The 18,514-nt window shown below is 39.2% G+C and overlaps 1 protein-coding gene across 4 annotated transcripts in view; it reads left to right on the top strand.

The window, feature by feature from the left end:
* The window catches only part of HPCAL1 (hippocalcin like 1), a 192,524-nt gene that overhangs the window by 79,292 nt on the left and 94,718 nt on the right, over nucleotides 1–18,514 (top strand). Inside the window, exon 2 of one of the 4 annotated variants that reach the window (XM_072634231.1) lies at nucleotides 15,101–15,243. The exons of the other annotated variants lie outside the window; for them this stretch is intronic. The gene's annotated coding sequence lies outside the window, so the exon portion shown is untranslated. The remainder of the gene's footprint in view (nucleotides 1–15,100; nucleotides 15,244–18,514) is intronic. 4 annotated transcript variants of the gene reach the window in all.

Genomic DNA, 18,514 nt, shown 5'->3' with positions numbered 1-18,514 from the left:
GGGCTGTGTCTTCAGAACTGGCAAGCAAACTTTTTAAAGACCAACCAGTTCCAAGCAACCCTTCTGATTCTATCAGGCATGATTAGAATCTTTGGACTCCTTCCTATTTCAACAAAAAAAAGAATAACAGTGAGCACAAACCTTTCTTTATTCTTCATTTAAAACCATAATCTCAGTGTCTCTATTACCTGCCCATTACTTTCTGTGATTACATTAGCTGAGTTGGGATGGGAGAATCAATTGATAGGAAGACGTCTTGTGCAAATTCCCCACACATAGTATTCACAAAATGTTAACAAAATAAACATCAAGTAATTTTTTTGTGGGGGAAGGGCACTCGACTGTAAACTCCATGACACTAGGGACTATTTATTATCTAAGCTTCCTAGCTCCCCTAGCACAGTGCCCAATGCATAGTAATGAGATGGTTAAACTCAAATATGGAAAGTACAGTGAAATCAGGGTTTAGCTCCAGGTCCCCTTTTTTCCCAATTATAATCTTAAAAATCATCCCATGGCTTATGAAAAACAGGTAATTTTGATGAATTCTGATGCTATGAGATAGAATCTTGAAAGTTGGAACAGTAAGCTGGGAAAAAGAAAAGCAAGACATTTTCCCATCTCTGCAATGTGTTCCATGACACAGTGATCCAGAGGCCACATTTTTGCTTGTCTCCCAAATGTAAATCAGTCTTACTTATCCCAAATAAAGCTTCAAATTAACTCACATGGAAAATATCAAGAAGAAGGCTGTAATGATTTGTTACTGTCCATAGCATAGTATGTTTAGAGCTAGGAAGATCCCAAAAGATCATAGAATCTAGGACTGGGAGGGACCTCAGAATCCTTCAAAACTTTGATTTCAAGTCATGATTCAGAGCCAAAGAGCATTGAGGTTGAATCCTTCTTTTTACAGTTGAAAAAACTGAGACCTGAAGAGATTAAGTGATTTGTTCAAGGTCGCAGAGATAGCAAATGAGGAAGCCAAGCTTCAAACCAAGATCCTTTGACTCCAAATCCAGTACTTCCACTAAACCATGTCCAGATGGGACTGGTGTTTTTTAATACCTCAGCCAATTATGTTTTAGGCACTTGAGTGATGTTTTCATTAAGTCATAGACTATTAGACCTGAAAGAAGGGATCTTTAAAGTCATCTATTTCAGTCATTTTATTTCTTAGATAAGGAGACTAAGGCCAAGAAAGGAGAAAAAAAACTTACCTAATGTCCCAGCAAAATAGTAATATAAAGGATAAGAACCCAGCCCAAAGCTCCTGTACTACATACGGCTGCTCTTTTAAATAGTCCTTCTATACCATATAGTTGTATATTTTGCAAATGCACAGGTGAAGTACATTCAAAAGAATCATTATTAATCTTTGATTACACTTTGCTTTATACTTCATCTAGAATTCAGGGATTCTTAACCTAAAAGTCAGTGAACTTTTTTTTATTGTTTTAAAAACTATTCAATATAATTGGCTAAGTATTTTTATTTTATGCATTTAAAACATTTTTCTGAGATGGAGTTCCTAGTCTTCACTAGATTGCAGAGGAATCCACAGCAGAAAAAAAAGTCCAGGTTGTCAGAGAGTGGCCAAAACAAAAAGATGAACCCCTGATCTAGATCCAAGAGCTGGTTGCCCACAGCCCTGATATTATAGTTTTCATTTGTGGTCCGTCAGAACCTTTCCTGTGCTCACCCTTGTGATAACTGCTATAGAGAGACCACAAAAGAAGTATTGAATAAGGTCCCTTTCTTCAAGGAAATTGTCATTTAGGTAGAGAAAATAAAGACATCTGCTTAAAAAACAGGTCAACTGTCTAAGTGCTAAAATTGTGTGGTCAGAAAAATCTTAGTACTTCCATAATCCCCAGGAATTTCTTGAGCTCTAAGGTGACAGAAGGACTATTTAGAGGTGACAAGCAAAATTATCTTAAAGATCAGTTATATAAACTCAGAAAATACACAAGGTGTTGTGATTCTCATTTTAAGACTGACCTGGAGGCATGATTCAGAGCCATGTAGCATTAGCATGGAGTCTTGATATTGACAAGATGGGCTGTTGTGCCAAAGAATAGATTTAGGATTGTTAGAAGTATCACAGTTTCCTATATGTGAACCTGTTCACCCTCCTCCGTGTTCACAGACTGATGAAAGTTTATCTATGCAAGGTTCTCAGGTAGATTTACTGCCTTGTCTGATTTTGTTGAAAAGTCTTTTATTTGAACATAAATGGATAAATGTAAATAGTCTTTTACTGGGGTTCAAAAATAGATTTCACAAGCACAAGATGGGGGAGGTTTGGCTAAACAACAATTTGTCTGAAAAAGACTTGGAGATTTTGGTAGAATGCAAGCTCAGTATGCATCAATATGGGTATGATATGGCAGCCGAAAAAAGTTAATGAGGTCTTGAATGACATTGAGTAACGTATTGTAGCTTCCAAGAATAAGAGGTGATAGTCCTACTGGATTCTGCCCTAGTCAGACCATGTCATCATCTTCATCATCATTATCATGCTTACTTATACAGTACTCTGAGGTTTGCAGGGTGATTTACAAATATTGTCTCATTTTGTCCTCATACTGATCCTGAGAGACAGGTGCTAGCTATTAATACCTTCATTTGGCAGATAGGGAAACAGGGAAGGTGTTAAATGACTTGCCCAGGATCATACAGCTAGTGTTGGTGGTAGAATTTGAACTCAGATCTGCCAGACTCACAGTCCAGTCATCTTTTTGATGAACCACTTCTGCTCCTAACACATCAGGAGTTCAGTTCTAAGCATCATAGTTTATGAGAGGCATCTATAAGCTGGAAAACTTCCAGAAGTTTTCATCAGAATGGTAAAAGAACTAGAGTTTATTTAGCATGAGGATGGCTGATATAAATTGGGGTGGCTTTTTCGTGGAGAAGAAGAGATTCAGGAGGAGACATGATAGCTTTCTTCAAGTACTTAAAAGGCTTTCATGTGAAAGATGTAATCATCTTGCTCTACTCAGCACTAGAGGACAGAAGTAGGAGTGATAGTGGAAACGGCAAAGAGGCAAACTGAGTCTTGATCTCATGAAAAAGTGTCCTAACAATTTGAGCTGTCTATATGGAATAGGCTGCCTCAGGGAGGAGTCATTAAGCAACAGCTAGATGAATGCTTATCCAAGTTGTTGTGTTGCAAATATTTTAGGGAGTGTGTGTGTTGGACTCGGTGGTCACTGAGCTCTCTTCTGCCTCATAAGTTTCTAGGAGTCTCTGGATCTGATGTACTTGTATGCACCCACCAATAGTGCCTGTGGCTACAGCCCTTTCCCTGGCATATGTGATCGGGTGCTTTTGGCATATTTTAAAAATGAAAAAGTTTCTTTTCTTCCTAACTCATTAGTATTTCATGATAGGGAATGATAAGTAGTAGATCTTCAAACTTTAAAGACATCAGCTCATATTTGTTGTTGTTTGGCTTGACTTCCAATTGAATTGGATATGAATGGGGCAGAGCTTTGATAAGTTTCAGCCTCACTCTCTTCTCCAGAGTCATCAAGTCCAATGCAAGACTGTTCATGGCCCAGGATGCAGTGGGTGAGACGCTGGCGTTGGCCTTTCTATATTAAGGGCTTTCCACGGTCTCAGTTTATATGAGGTCACACCCAAGTGACCAAATGACCAAGGGCTGGCTTTTATCCTGCAGTTCAAAAAACTAGGGGGAAAGGAATGGGGAGGAGAGAGGGAGGGGGTGCCTGTGGTGTGGGAGAGAGAAGAGTTTATTTGGTTAAATCTAGGAACAGTAAAATAAATGAGAGAAAAAATAAAAGAAGAAAAATTGTAGCCCAGTTTTTATAAGCTCTGGTAGTTTAAAATTACACTAAGATTTTGGTATTTTCTCTCTCTCTCTCTCTCCCTCTCCCTCTCCCTCTCTCTCCCTCTTCCTCTCCCTCCCTCTGTGTGTGTGTGTGTGTGTGTGTGTGGTGTTAAATAATTGATTATTGGATAAGGTAAGGTAAGTGGTGTAAGTGTCATTAGGCTCAGCAGAGAACAAAGGTGCTCATTACATAAGTTAGAAGGAGTGATGAGAGAAGGCATCACTGAATACTGGGATCGCATACCCCTTCTTTCCTCTTTTGCTCCAGTCTCTCCCTTCTCTGAGGTCAAAATCACTATTTGGGCTCTTAATCCCATCCTCTTGGGGCTCTGTAAGTTTGCCCCCTCAGTCATTCCATTTTACTCATGTTCAGTCTCTTTTCTACCTGCTTCATTCTCTGCTGCCTTCAGATTCCTCCCTCTCCTTTCCCCTCTATCTTCAAAACAAAACAGAACCTTCATTTGACCCCAACACCCCTTCACCCCTATCGCTCTCTTTCCATTCACAGCCAAATTATGAAAAAAGTCATCAGCACTGTACTGATTCTACTTCCTCACCTCCTACTCATTTCCCATCCCTTTACAGTTTGACTTTTGACCCCATTACTTGACTGAAACTGCTCTCTCTGTGGTTGCCAGTGATCTCTTAATTGCTAAATCTGATCTTTTCTCAGCCCTGATCCTTCTTTGTATCTTGGAAGTTTTTAACACTGTGAACCATCCCTTCTACTAGATATTCCCTCATTCCTTAACTTCTATGACACCGCCCTTCTCTTAGTTCTTCTGCCCCCTTTACTGGATCATCATTTATGTTCTGCCTCTAAATCCATTAGTCCCTTAAGCCTCTGTTCTAAGCCCACTTCTCTTTTTTCAATATACTCTTTCTCTTAGTGATCTCATTAGCTCTCAGGGCTTCATTTATTATCACTGTGAAGATGACTGTCTAATCTAGAAGGCCAGCATAATTTTGAATTCCAGTCATATAGCACCAACTGCTTGCTATATGTATCATCCTGAGTGTCCCATAGGCATGTCGAACTCAATATATACAAAATGGGTCTAATTATCTTCTTCCACATTACTCCCAATTTCAGTTTTGTTCTGTTGAATGGGCACCACCATCCTTGTCACGTGGGTTCACAGACTGACTCATCTTGAGTTCTTTCTTTTGCCTTACCCTCCACATTCATTAATTTGCCAACTCTGATTGCATCTACCTCCACAACCTCTCTCCGCCTTTCTCTTCACATACACAGCCACCATCTTCAAGCAGGCACTTAATGCTTCTTACCTAGACTATTTGTATGACTTTCTAACTGATCTCCCTGTTTCTAGTCTCTCCCCACTCTGTCATCTTCTACACAACTGCTGAATTAATATTCCCAAAATAGAGATCTAACTGTCACTCCCATGCTCAGGAATCTTGTGTGGCTTTCTATTACCTCTAGGATAAAATTTAAACTCCTTGGCCTAGCATTGAAAATCTACCACAGCCTGGCTCCCACCTACCCTTCAGGTCCTATTTCATAGGACCTTACTCTCCATGCCTTTACACTATTTGTCTCTCATACCTGAAATTTCCTCCCTCCTCATCTTTGCCTCTAGGAATCCTTACTTTCCTTCAGGGTCCAGCTGAGGTGACATTCCTTTGGGAATCCTTTCCTAATTTCCTTAGTTGTTAGGGCTCTGTCCCTCCTCAAAGTATCTTATATTTGTGGTATAAGTTGTATCTCATGGTTCAGGGATTTTTAATTTTTGTGTCATTGGCTCCTTTGGCAGTCTGGTAAAGGCTATGGACCTCTTCTCAGAATAATTTCAAATGCATAAAATAAAATACTTGGGATTTACAAAGGAAGCCAGTTATACTGAAATATAGTTATTAAACATTTTTTAAAAATTCATGGAGCCCAGGTTAAGAATCACTGCCCTGAGAGGAACGTAAGCTCCTTGAAGTCAGGGACTATTTTATAGTTCTACTTTTTCTTTATATTTCTAGTGCCTTGCACAGTTCCATTTGTATAGTTGAATTATTGAATTGAAGAGAGCTTCCTTGAATATTGGGGACTGCTCTGATGGAAGGTCCTGACTTTTAGTAGCCATGGTTGGGGTTAAAGTGTGATTTGTTGAAAGCAAAACAGTCTTTGTTTTTTAAGTGATAGACCCGGAATGGTCTTACTCTCACTTACTTGACCTACTAAAGTTACCATGCACTGAATAAAATTGATTATAGTTATTCTGAGAAAGTAGTTTGCTAACTCTGCTATTAAAACAAAGTATGACTTTTCTCAAGCTTTGTGAATATTACCACTAGAATAAAAGTCAGTGTGGACAGGGGTTTCCAGTAGAGTGCCCAGGAGATCTGTCCTGTGCCCAGGTATTGTACTATTCAACATTTTTATCAGTGACTCTGATAGCTAATACCTTGGACGACAGAGCCAGGATCCAAAAGATTTGGGGATGACTCTCATTAGATAAAACCTCACTTTGGCTCAAAAAAATCAATGTGCAATCCAAGATGAGGAAGGCATGTCAGTATGTATGTGAAAAATATAAAAAATGTGGGGGGGAAAGTATTTCTGAGACTGTAAGCTCCATATGAGTTAACATGTCAGACAGGGAAGCCAAAAAAACAAAAGAAAACAAAACCCAAAGCTAATGTAGTCTTAAGCTGTTTTGATAGAAATGTAGTATTCAGAATGAGGTAGGGACTCTGATGAATCTATTCCTGGAACACTATGTTATACGTTGTGGCTCAGGGTACCACATTTTAAGGACTTTCGTAAAGCTCCCTTCCAGAGGAGAGTGGGGATAGTGAGGTTATTGGAAATTGGGCCATCTTGCTTCTGTGATTAATTCTGGGGTGATCTTGGGCAAATCACTTCATCTTTCTTGCTTTTGGTTTTTTATGTGTAAGAAGAGAAATTTTTAACCAGATGCCCTCTGAGATCTTTTTCAACTCTAAATCTATGTTCCTATTATTCTTCTGCCTTTTCTATAGGAAGTCTTCCCCAACCCCTCTTAATTCTAGTGCCTTCCTTCTGTTAATCATTTCCTATTTAACCTGTATATATCTTGCTTTGTATTTATATTTGTGTACATTTTGTCTCCTCCTTTAGATTGTAAACTTCTTGAAGGCAGACTGTCAACTCTTTCTGTATCCTTGGAGTTTAACACAGAAAGAACTTGCAAAGTTTAGTTCAGAGAAGAGAAGGTTTAGGTGAGTCATGCTAGCTGTCTTCAAGGGTTTGAAGAGAATATTGGAACATTCTTTTAAATTGTTGAGTAGAACAGATTTGTTCCACTTGGCCTAAGAGATCTAAACTAGAAGCAATAGGTTGCAGTTACAGAAAGGGAGATTTCTGGCTTAATGTATGGAAAAAAACTTCGTAACAATTCAAGTTTTCCCAAAGTAAAATGGGACTCGGGAAAGTGTGAGATCCCTATCACTGAATATCTTTTAGCAAAAGTTTGATGTCTGTTTGTCAGTGCAATTGGCAGAAAGGATTCCTGAGAATATTTGAGGTCTCTTCCAAAGATCCTGTGATTACTCTTCTCAGACACTTTCTGACCCTGCTGAATCATATTTAAATTCCATGGCCTATGACTCAAGACCCTCTATAATCAAGACCTATCTGGCCTATCAGCCTTATCCATATTACTTCCTTCCCCAGGCAATGTCACATATTACTTCACTCCCTGTGTACTACACTCCAGGCAAAACAGGATCCTCTCTGTTTTCTAAATGGACTGTATACTTCCTTGTCACTATATCTTGGCTCAAGCTGTTCCCTATGCTTGCCCCTCTTCATATATTGAATTACTATTTGTTCTTTGAAGATCTGAATAGATCCCACTCAATGAACCTTAACTGATATGCTAACTCAGAGTAGCCTTTTGTCTCAGACCTCATGTAACGCTTGTTTTTCTTTTTTACCTCTCCCATGTACCTATTATGTTTAAATTATAACCCCCATGAGAGCAAAATCATATCTGATCCATATTTCATACCTCCTGTATACATAGTAGGTAAAAAATAAACATTTGCTAAAATAAAATGAAATGAAAATGATGCACTGGACACTGAAATTAGATATATTCTGAAGCATAGATCAATCAATCACCAAAATATTAAATACCTACTATATGCCAGGTACTATGCTAAGTGCTGGATTTCGGCCATATGGTCAGTCAAAGGATATTTCTCTTGTAAAGCATTATTATATTGCTTTTTAGTATGCTTTTAGTGTGTACATTTTTACTTACAAGTATTTTTATATATACTCATATATATATATATTTTATATATACTTTTTTCCCACATGAAATAAGACCCTTCCTGGAAAACCAGGTCATTTAGTCATCATAGATCTGGGAAATTCATAAGTTTCTATTTCCAATTGTGCTAGGGATTGGCCCCCATACTGTCTTCCCCTCTGTCCCTGATTTGGGCTTCAAAGCCTTACTTAGTCCTTTCATCTGGATTTCATGTCAAGTAGGAAAACTCTAGGAGGGAGAGAATTTTTCTTTTCTTTTCCTAGTATGTAAACATGCGTTGGACATGGGCTTGGTGAACTGTTACTGAACTTGACCAGCCAGCTATGTGCAGTAAGGGAAAGCAGACTCCAGAGTTAGAAGGTAAAGAGTATAGAATGGCATGGAATGTGATTTCATGGAAGATAAATCATTAGCAAGATGTGTCTGTGGCTAAAGAAGAGTCCAATCTGCATTTGGGAGCAGGAAAAAGCCCTTCCTTGTGTCTTGGGGAGTGTATTTAATTGGGTGTTTTCCTCTAAATCAGATAAAATGGAGGGACCACCAGGGCACTGGAATTATTCAATGGAAAATCTGCTCCCTCCTCTTTTTTTTCTTAAGCTCTGATCCTTCCTCTCTTTTCTTGATGGAACTTTTTTTTCTCACCAGGTCTTCAACACATTCAAGCCCATTAGCCAGTGTGCACAGCATTGTCCTAGGCTGCGGAGGGGAGGTAGAAAATTTACTTTAAAAACTGGTGTTTAATGATGTTTAATCATGGCAAAAGGGGAATAAATTACAAGGCAATCATCTTACATTGTAAATACTTTAGAGGAGTCCAATGCAACAGTGTACTATGTGAAGTCTGAAGAGCACAGTTACCTGCTTGGGGTTCAGGGAAGGTTTCAGGGAGAAGCCTTCCTCCTTTGAGTCAGGCTTTAAGGAATGGATTGTTGTTGTTTTCGTCCTTTGTTGCTGAAGAAGAAATGCCGTCAGAGAAATGATGGCATGACTTGCACTTGACTTTGTTTTGAGTGAGGGAGGGCTGTGCAGGTCACCAACCTCACTTCTCCTCTAGCACCAACTGAATCCAGTGACCAGATATTCATCAGGATGACTGGAGATGGCCCATGATGCACTGGGAGATCTTGACCCTTTTAGGCCAACGTGTATTCAGGTACTCAGTTAAGGTAAGGTAACGCCTATTAACTGAATAGGACTGTTTAAGAAGTAGCTGGGGGTGGCCCCTTTAATGAGCCCAAGAAAAATGAAGACTTCAGGCTGAGAGGGAAACAGCAACAGTTACTATTGGTAATCACTGTGAAGGCATGTGGGTCCAGAAGACAGCCGTTAGGCAGGTGTGTAGTGTTGTCCAGTGTATGAGCTTCAGAGTGCAGTAGGTTTAAGGTTTTGGGAAAGGGAAGGGAAGAGAAAGAAAGGGAAGGGAAAAAGGAAAGGAATTCTGGTGAAGAAGGGAAAGGAAGACATTTCATGAATAGGGAGCAGTGTAAACAAAGTCAGGGACAGGGAAATGCCGGCTCTATTTGTGGGGAAAGGATAGTCCATTTTGGCTGAACTGTAGACTACATGGAGGAGAGCAGTGACATAAAGCAGAAAGGGAGAGAGCACATCAGGTTTTCAAGGGCCACGGTAGACTTCTTTTCCTGGCTGGGACCAACGGGCTCACAGGGTCAGAGATTTAGATAAGGAAAGGATCTCAGAGATCATCTAGTTCAACTCTTATTTTACAGATGAGGAGTCAGAGTCCCATGGAAAATAAATGACTTGTCCAAGGTTCCACAGGCAGCAAGAATCAAAGATAATATTTGAACTTTCTAGAGCTAGTTCTCTTTTCCAGTGTACCATACTTACCTTCTCAAGTATTTCCTTCTTTTATTTAAATACCATCCAAAAGAACTGACTTCTTATAGACTTCTCTAAATCGAATGAATAGTTCTAATAATAATCATAATCCACATTAATATATATGTATGTATATGTGTGTGTATACACACACACACATACATGCACTTTATGGTTCACAAAATATTTTAGTCAACAAGCATCTACTGTGTGCCAGGCACTTTGCTATGTGTAGGAGATTCAAAGAAAGGCATAACAGCCTTGAGGTAGATAGTATGGGCGTTACTAACCCCTGGTAAGTTATAGGGTGATGTCCAACTAGTCCCAATTCTTTTCCTCTTGTGCCATTCTTTCCCCCCCTCTCAGAGAGACTCCCCCCCTTCCTTTTCCTCTCTCTCCTTCTCTTTTAACTATCTCTTAAGAAATTTTCACATTCCACTATGTACCTCAGAACCCCAACTAATGTACAGTGTGAGGATTTCATGAGTTTGTGTCCCCATAGTCAAGTCCTCCATCCCTTATGAGCTACACAGTAGGTCGTGGATGTGAAAGTCACCCCAACCCCCTTCAATAGGTCAAAAGATATGGATTTTGATTATGGAGCCTTTATCCTTTAGTTCTGTGCACAGCATCTGCCTGTGGGTGCTTGAGGATAATGTGGTTGTTTCTTTTTTTCCCCTAAATTCTCATGATGTTTGTTTTATTTTTATTTTTTTTATGGCCAGATGGTTTCTATTTGTGAGTCTGTAACTGGTAGGTGAATCTAACGCTGGTTATCAAGTTGATGGTAAAAGGGCTAGGCAAGGTATATAATCATACAATAGAAGAGGTGAAGGGACCCCAGCGACCATATGATTTAGGGGTATTTAACCTGAGGGCTATGAACTGGTTTTTAAAAAATATATTTTTTAATTATCATGTATATTAATATAATTGACTTCCTTTATAATCCTAGATGTTTTATGCATTAAAAATTATTCTGAGCAAGGTTCTGTAGGCTTCATCAGACTGCCAAAGGGATCCATGAAAAAAACAAAGTTTAAAAAACTCCTGAATTCTAATTCAACCCATACTGAACAGGAATCCCCTTTACAACATCCCTTGTTAAGTGATTATCCAATCTTTCCTTGGAGATCTCCAAGAGTGGATAATCCACCAACTTTTAAGACAACTAAAGCTATATGTATATGGCCTATTCAGATGAAAAGTGAAAAATTCAATCCACTACATGTTCAGGTACTTGGAAACAACTGGATGATGGACTGAATTTTGCACTTTTTATCCAGATGTTTATGTATCATGTTGACTTATGCTAAGCTTTGGTTAATTGCTCTTCCTCCTGAGAAAGGGGGAAAAAGTGTGGTGATCTCAGCATCATGAGTAGACCAGCTGCTTCTCTCACATTGCAGTCCTTAGATAAGATACCACCACAGTGTAGCTTGGGGAGAAAATAACTTATTCAGCATAATGTTTGTTGACCTCAGTAGTAGCTGTGGAAAAGTATATTTTAATTAAAAGTCAGGGAATTGAACAAAAGGATCAAGAGATGACCTCAGCTCTGCTACTGACTAACTCAGGACCTTGGCAAATCACTCTAGGCTTCATTTCCTTTCTGTGTACATGTCATTTCTCTCTTCTTCCTCCATACATGTTAGATTATAAATTATTTGGCAGGAGGAAGTATAACTTTAAATGTGTATATATGTCTGTCTATCTAATACACACACGTGTGTGTGTATCTTTATGAGTGTGTATGTGTGTGTATAGACACACATACACACGTGCCCTAGGGGTGGTCTTTTTTGCAAATGTTTCTCATGAGTACTGAAAGATGAGCAGATAATTCCATGAAGTGATGTTTCTCATTGCACTATCCTTTCCTTTAGCTTTAGACTTCTCTTTTTTTCCTGGTTTTGATTCCAAGGATAATGGTGAGATTGATATGTTTCCTTTCCTCCAGTTATACACCCATTACAAGTATCTCACATTTAGAGCACCAAGAGCCAAGTTCATTTATAGACAATCTAAAAGTTCTGTAATTCTCCCTCCTCCCCCCTTTGTTACAGCTGAAGATTTGTTTCATGAGTTGCCATGGCTGATGAATTCATCACCAAGGAGCAAGCCTACTGGTGATGGAACTTCTTTGTAATTCACTAGACTGGTCCTGGAAAAGCAGACATAGTCTGTTGGTGAGCTTGTACTTTGGAATATCCTTGGTGCTGAACACAGTAGGTGCTGAATAAAAGTTGAAATGAATCAAAATAACTTTTAGACCATATTTGTATACATATATACACACATGGTACCCAAGATCTGAATAGATGTACCGGTGAGGGCAATAGTATCTCAGGCACGCCCTTGCCATTATAGGTTTACTCTTTGTAGATGTACATTCAGTATATCTCCTGTTCCCAAAGGGAGAGCCAGTTCTGTCCAGCCAAATTGCTTACAGGATGTTTAAAAAGCAATTGAGATTATTTGTGAATATTTAACCTAGCTCTACATCTTACCCATAGTGTACATTTAATAAGTAGTTATTGAGTTGAATAGAATTGAATCCTAGTAGATCCAGCATAACCTCCAAAGGCAGGACCTCAAAGGATAGATTTGGCAACAGAGCTTTATTGAAGGTTGTTGAGGAGAATTTTTCAAAATATATTAAATTAGTATATTTTCCAGTTTTTTAAATATTACTTTCAAACTGAGACTTAACTTTAGCCTCTGAATTAATTACTACCTCTAGCCATATGTTTATCTGGTTTTTAAAACAGACAGAACACAGGATTTTATGAGACTCACTAGTGATATCAATTTATATCCCCTTTAAATTCTCTTTCCCCCATTTCAGATGATTACCTTCAGAGATGCCCTACCCATGGATCTATACCTCTCAGCTAAGCTTGTCAAGGGAGTCATAGAATGTCAGAGCACAAAAGGACATAGAGGTCATCTAGTCTAACCGTCTCATTTTACAGGTGTTATAGGACTCATAACCCAGGTTTGAACCCCAGGCCTTCTGATTATACATTTAGCACTCTTTCCACCTCACCATGATTTCCTCTCTATCCAATTAACATTCATTAAACCCTGTGAATACTTCCTTCACCACCCCAGGTCTCTATATTCTCTGAACTTCTGAATTACATCTTGTTGGTACCATTTCTGTGGCATTTGCACATGAGGGAATAACAAGCCCAATTCCTTAATTGGTTCCCTTAGGTGAATCAGTGCAATAGGAAGAGGTGGAGACAGTTTCCAACAAAATGGAATCTGCTCCCTTCTCTCTAGAATGATTTTATTGTTGGACTAAAAACTAATTTACGTATTTGCAAAATGATGTTGATTGAATTATGTGGGCTGTGTCTCTCTGAATGAATGAACATTGATCAGTGTTTAGCTCTGCGCTGTGCTAAGTATGGGGGCTACAAATAGAGAAGCAAGACAGTCCCTGCTTTCAAGGAGCTTGCATCATAATTGAGAGTGATGATACATGAAGAAGAGTTAAGCTTTTTGGTAAATGGAGATAAAATCATTGTAGATTATAAGCCGCAGCAGGAAGAATGCCAAAGCTCAAGGTCATGTGAGAGTACCTGGGGATCTGGAGCATAGAGATGGAATGTGCTGGAAGGTATACTGACAGGGCAGATGATTAGACTCAGTGGTTCTTGGGGTGCAGCAGCAAAATGGTGCCCCCATTTGACTAGAATATTGATAGTTGGTGGCTGCTTGCTTATCCAGTTGGTGTGAGTAGCCATGTCTGCCCCTCAAGAGATGAGTGGGTGAAAGGGCGTGGAGCATAATTATTAGGAAGAGGGGAGTGAACTGGAGGGTTGAACTAGAACGGAGACTCTGGATTTCCACTTGAATGACTCGGAATGGGAGGGGGCAGTATCTAATTGGGAAAGGAAAGGGAAAAAGATTCCCCAAGATGCTTGCTATACTGCATTTGTGGTATTCCTTACTCTTCCATAGCAGTAATACTGATTTACATAATACATATATTTATATACACATATTTAAATTAAATATTAAATTAAATATGCACATATTTTAAATACTAAATTAAATATACACATATTTACATATGTGTATATGTGTATATGGATATGTATATATGTGTGAGTGTGTGTTTCTCTCTTTTTAAAATGTTTTTACATTTATAAAGTGTTCTCCTTAAAATTGCCTGGTGAGTTAGGTATGGTGGTTATTATGCCAACTTTACAGATGAAAAAACTGTGGTTCAGAAAGGTCAGTTAGTTGATTAAGATTTATTAAGCACCTGCTATGTATGAGGCATATGCAGAGTGCTGGGAATACAAAGAAAAACACAAGACAGTCCTGGCTCTCAAGGTGCTCACATGGTGGAACTGCACTAAAGTCCTTTTCACTTTCCACTCTCCCACCTTTGCTTCCTACCCTTGTCCATTCTTCTTAGCTGAGCTCCTTGAGGGCATGAGCCATGATTTGTATAACCTTCTGGAGCACAGCAGAAGCTCAATGAACATTTATTTTTACTTGTAGATTTTAAAATGAGAGATTTCTAAGCTTTTTCCACTTGTGATCCCATACAGAAAGTTTTGTAGAACTTTAGAAGTTCCCCCTTATCACCAGCATTTCCTTAATGGCATTTTGGGAATTGGATTCTTTAAAAAAAAAGATATCATTAAAAAAAGACTTAATTGATTTTTATCTTTCAAGATTCTTACCACAAGTGGCTGAGTTTTTTAAGTCAGTGTCTGTGCTGGGAGCTCTGTAATCTTGTGATTTTCCACAAGCTCCATCAACAGCCAAAGGAGGCTAATGACTTAGTGGCAATTGCGAAAGCTGGCCTGAGTCTTTGGTACAACTTGCAAGCAGAGTCCCAAATTGTCAATGTGGTGCTAATCTGGAAGCATTGTGACCCTGCCATTATCACGTGCCCCAACCCTGCTGTTTGCCCCACTCCAAAGCTCTTTTCAAAGCCAGAATGGCTTTTACAAGGCAGGTGAAGATGAAGCCTCTCTGAGGCTCAGCTCCTCTTGGGTTTGGGAACCCACATCCTTCCTGCTGATAAGGAGGTATGTAGTTGAATCTTTTAAAAGGCCTTAAATACATTTGGCTTGATTTTCTATATCCTATTCTTGGCTTTTAGAAATTGTTCATGCTGGGCAACTACCTCATTCCATTGGACTAAAGAAGTCATCATATCATTATCGTTTTCCTCATCACCATCACCATCATAGTGGTACAGCTATAGAACTAACTACAAAGTACTTTTCTCGAATATCCTGTGAGGTAGGTAGTTGAAGTATTATTGACTTCATTTTATAGCTAAAGAAACTGAGGCTCTGAGAGGGGAAATAACTTGCACACAGTTAATAAGCTAGTTAAGTATTACAGGTGGAACTCATACTCATGTCTTATAATGACTAAGGTCAATAGCGTGGCTGTGAGTAGACCAAAGTATACACGCTATATATGCAAACTTTGTATTGTCTTGTACATCTGTCATGTCAATCAGATAAATAACCAATAGCCTCAAAAAGAGATGATGGAGGAGTAAAAGGTAGGTCAACTAATCAGCTTCCATCTTTCCTGGAAAAGATATTGCCTCTCCCCGGGCCTAATTTTCCTCATCTGTAAGATGAAGGGATTCAACTAGATGAAGTCTAAAGCCTATTATAGCCCGTACATTCTACAATTTTATGACCTGTTCCCCACCACCCTACCAAGACCAATGTCTGCCTATTTTGCAACACTTAAATTCAACCTCCTCCATAAAAGGCCTTCCCTAACTACCCTAGACTTAACTATGTCTCCCTTTCATGTACTCCTATAGATTCATTTCCCAAACCACAAAGTTTAGTACCTAATTATATATCTTGTTCCCTGATTGTTTAATGTATGCAGATTTTGATTCCCTAATAAGATTGCATCCTGATAACATTTATCTGAAGGCAGAGAACTATACCTTCTGTCCCTTTCATAGCTTTTAAAGCCTTTAGTATAATGCTGAGCACATCATAAAGCATATAATAAACACTTGCTAACTTGGCTTGTTGATTGAAGTGTTGGATTAATTGAAGACTCAAGTGACTCATTCAGGAGGCATAGATTTAGCCTTCGTTTTTATCATTGGGAGAATGATTTCTTCAGAGTTAACGTTAACCCAAAGATATTTGTATTATCATCTCTCAACTGAGTGGGCCCTTTTTTTCTGTCTCTCTCTGTAGTTTCCCTTTGTCATCTCATCAGCTCCTGTGGATTCAATTATCATCTCTATGCTGATGATTCTCAAATCTGCTTAGCCAGTCCTAACCTCTCTGCTGACTTCCAGTTCCAAATCTCCAACTGTCTCGAAATAGATGTCCCATAGACATCTTAAACTCATTATATCCAAAATGGAATTCATTATCTTTCCCTCCCTTCCCAAACCTTACCCTTTCTAAACTTCACTGTTATTGTTGAGGGCACCATCATCCTCCCAGTTTCCAAGGAGAGTCTCCACTCCCAACCTGGTTGTCATCCTAGACTCCTTTCTCTCTTTTTCACTCCCCACATCATATATGTTGCCAAAGCCTGTTGATTTTACCCTGATAACATCTCACATATGCCCCCTTCTCTGCTCTGACACGTTAAGTGACTTGCCCAGAGTCAAGTCATAGCTTATGTGTGTTTGTCCTTTGTTGCTGAAGAAGACCATACCAACAGAGAAATGATGACATGACTTGCACTTGACTTTGTTTTTGAGTGAGGGAGTGCTGTGCAGGTCACCAGACTCACTTCCCCTCCAGAGCCATCTGAATCCAGTGACCAGATATTCATCAGGATGACTGGAGATGACCCAGGATGAGGCAATTAGGGTTCAGTGACTTGCCCAAGATCACACAGCTAGTGAGTGTCAAGTGTCTGAGGTGAGATTTGAACTCAGGTCCTCCTGACTCCTGCACTGGTGCTCTATCCACTGTACCACCTAGCTGCCCCCAAGTCATAGCTTGTATGTTCCAGAAGAAGGACTTGAAGCTAGGTCTTCCTGGCTCTCTGTCCACTACATCACATTGCTTATGTTAGGAGAAAAAAAACTTAGAAAGGCAAGGTGGGATAAGATTATAAAGGGCCCTGGATGTCGAGGTAAGAAGTTTGAACTTTATTTCCTTGGCAGAGGTATCTATAATTTGATATTAATCAAATAACTTAGAATTCTCATTTCTTCATTCTTTATTTTTGTGGCAAAGTAGGAATTGAGTAAGATTGTGAATTATCCATTTTTGTTGACAATCAGCCTGACAAGTTCTCCTTGCTATCCTTTAAGAGGCCCAACTAATTTTAATTTTTAAAAATGCAAAAGAAAACCATTAACCAACCTAAGCTGCCCTCTGAATGTCCTTGAAGTCTATCTACTCCTTCAAACATGCTCCAAAACATTTTGGAAAGAACAACTTTCTACTTCTCTATTTATATAAATCTTATCTCAATGCCTTGGCACGTACTTAGTTTGTTATCTTCCAGAAGATATTGGGTTAGGCCCCAGGGGCAGGAAGAAATCTAGTTACTCTACCTAGTTTCTTAATCAGGGTAGGAGCACTGTATTGTCCTAACCATATCAGAACTTCTCCTCCTTGGATCAGTGACATTGGAGTGAACCTCAAGGACCCTCTGACTATTTTTATTCTTAATTTTCTCCTGCCCCTTCCACTGACCAATGGCCAACCTCCATTTTTCTGTGCAGGAAAAATAATAATAAAAGCTTCAGTTCTTAATTGCACTTCCAGATTTATAAAAAACATTTTCCATACCACACCATGAGGGCAAGTAATGCAAATATTACTGTCTTCACATTACAGATCAAGAAATGAAAACTGAAAGAGCATCCTGTTTTTTGCCTCCATTTCAGCTCCTATTCCTCAATTTCTTCAGATCCCACTGTAAGAGAAAAAATTATATTGGAACTCAGGTTAGGAATAGTGATGAGTCATACATTCCACTTTCATCTCCATGCCTTTGTATAGCCTGTCTGTCCCCCAGATCTGGAAGGAAGATTCTCTCCTTCCTTTGCTTTCCTCCAAAGATCAATTTAAATGCCTCCAAGACAATGTGAGGGAGTGGAAAGCCATCTAGACAAGTTCCATTACCTCAGCTCCCTTATCTGCAAAGAGAAGAAGTTGGCTAAATGGGCTATGGCATTTTCAGGCTCTAGCATACTATGATGAAGTCAGGAGCCCTGGATTCTAATCCTGGCTCTCTTCCTAATTTGCTGTCAGTTAAGTCTGTTACTTCCCTCCTGTAAGTTCTGGTTTCTTAGAATTAAGGCAATTGAACTGATGATCCCGAAGTTCCTTTCCACCTCTAATTTTCTGTTGTTCCTTGCACTAAGAGCTGTGGTTCTTCATGTAATTGAGTTTATCCCGATTCTTTTGAGGGAAGGGGGCGAGATGTGGACAGAATGAGTGTACTAAGGAAAGGGAAAGAAGGAAAGCTCAGAAAGGATTGGGAAAACTGGACAGGAGTGGGCCCCAATGATGATATTCTTAATAAATGAGAATTTCTGTAAATTAGAGAAGGAATT

The sequence above is a fragment of the Notamacropus eugenii genome, chromosome 1, assembly GCF_028372415.1.
Source record: "Notamacropus eugenii isolate mMacEug1 chromosome 1, mMacEug1.pri_v2, whole genome shotgun sequence".
Taxonomy (NCBI): domain Eukaryota; kingdom Metazoa; phylum Chordata; class Mammalia; order Diprotodontia; family Macropodidae; genus Notamacropus; species Notamacropus eugenii.
This window is presented reverse-complemented; position numbering and strand designations above follow the sequence as displayed.